We start from the raw sequence: 1351 nt of genomic DNA, 5'->3' as shown, positions 1-1351 counted from the left end.
ATGTATGTATGCATGCATGCATAGATAGATAGATAGATACAATTTAAAATGTCTAACCAATACTGATACCTATAACAACCCAACCACTTTAATTCACACTTGACCCATCAGTATTAATACACTCCATTAAAAAAGAATCCAATACAATTAAAACCAACTGCATTGATCCTCTCACCTACCAACCTGTTTTGAAATGCATTCGCATGCGAGTTTGGTGTATTTCATAAACAACCCAGAGCATATTTAAAGCCTCTATCAAGGAAAATCGTTAAAAGCCAGTGCCAAAGCACATCAAAAATGTGTTCCAGTTCAACTGACGAACATGAGGAATGTTTTTAGTAGGCCAAATGCAAAAAAAGAAAAAAAGTAGATCACCAACTTGATTTGTGGGTCAGACTTTTAAAAAGTGAAAACTAGAATTGAAGGACAGAAGTAGAATCACATGGAAGTAGTCCATCACGCCACTAGTTTAACCTGATGCAAACCTGTTTTGTAAGGGTTAGGGTTATTTCTAAGAGTAAGTTGGAATCTGATGCTTTTTGCCATTAGTATAATTTTTCTGAAACACCATCTAAAAATCAGGTGCATTTTTCTGGACTTTCTAAATTCAGTGAGACCACAGCATGCAATTACATATAATAATGAATACAAAGCAAATGCAATAATTGAGAATGGTACACCCTTCACTTGACCCCAAGAAACAGCTCCTTCTGTTTTTGACAGTCAGCGACCTCATGACCTCATAAGCTCCTCCCCCATTCACTGTCAGCCTATAGAAAAAGAAAGAACATGTGCCTGCCTGTTTTTGACATACAGTAGTGATAATCTATGATTGTAGGTGTAATTAAACCCTTGATGTGCAGGATTTTCACCAAATCTATCTATCTATCTATCTATCTATCTATCTATCTATCTATCTATTTGTTTAGAGCTTCAGAACTTCATTACCCATCATCTCTCACTCCTGATGCGCGTTCAGTTAGGGGGCGGAGCTTCAGGGCTCCTGTGGAGGTGGTGAGAAAGCGGACAATGCTGTTCTTTTTAACTTTTTATTCATCAAAGAATCCTGAAAAAAGTATCACAGGTTCCAAAATAAAATAAAATAAATAAATAAATAAATATTAAGCAGCAACAGTTTCAACACTGATAAGAATTTAGCATATTATAATGATTTCTGAAGGATCATGTGACACTGAAGACTGGAGTAATTGCTGATGAAAATTCAGTGCTGCAATTAATTATAAATTATACATTTATTCATTACAGAAATAATTCATATTTTAAAGAATATTAAAATAGGAAACCAATAGAAATTGCAATAATATTTCACAATATTACTGTTTTTTCTGTA

The sequence above is a fragment of the Sinocyclocheilus anshuiensis genome, unplaced genomic scaffold (genome assembly GCF_001515605.1).
Source record: "Sinocyclocheilus anshuiensis isolate Anshui unplaced genomic scaffold, SAMN03320099.WGS_v1.1 scaffold848, whole genome shotgun sequence".
NCBI classification, from domain to species: Eukaryota; Metazoa; Chordata; class Actinopteri; order Cypriniformes; family Cyprinidae; genus Sinocyclocheilus; species Sinocyclocheilus anshuiensis.
This window is presented reverse-complemented; position numbering follows the sequence as displayed.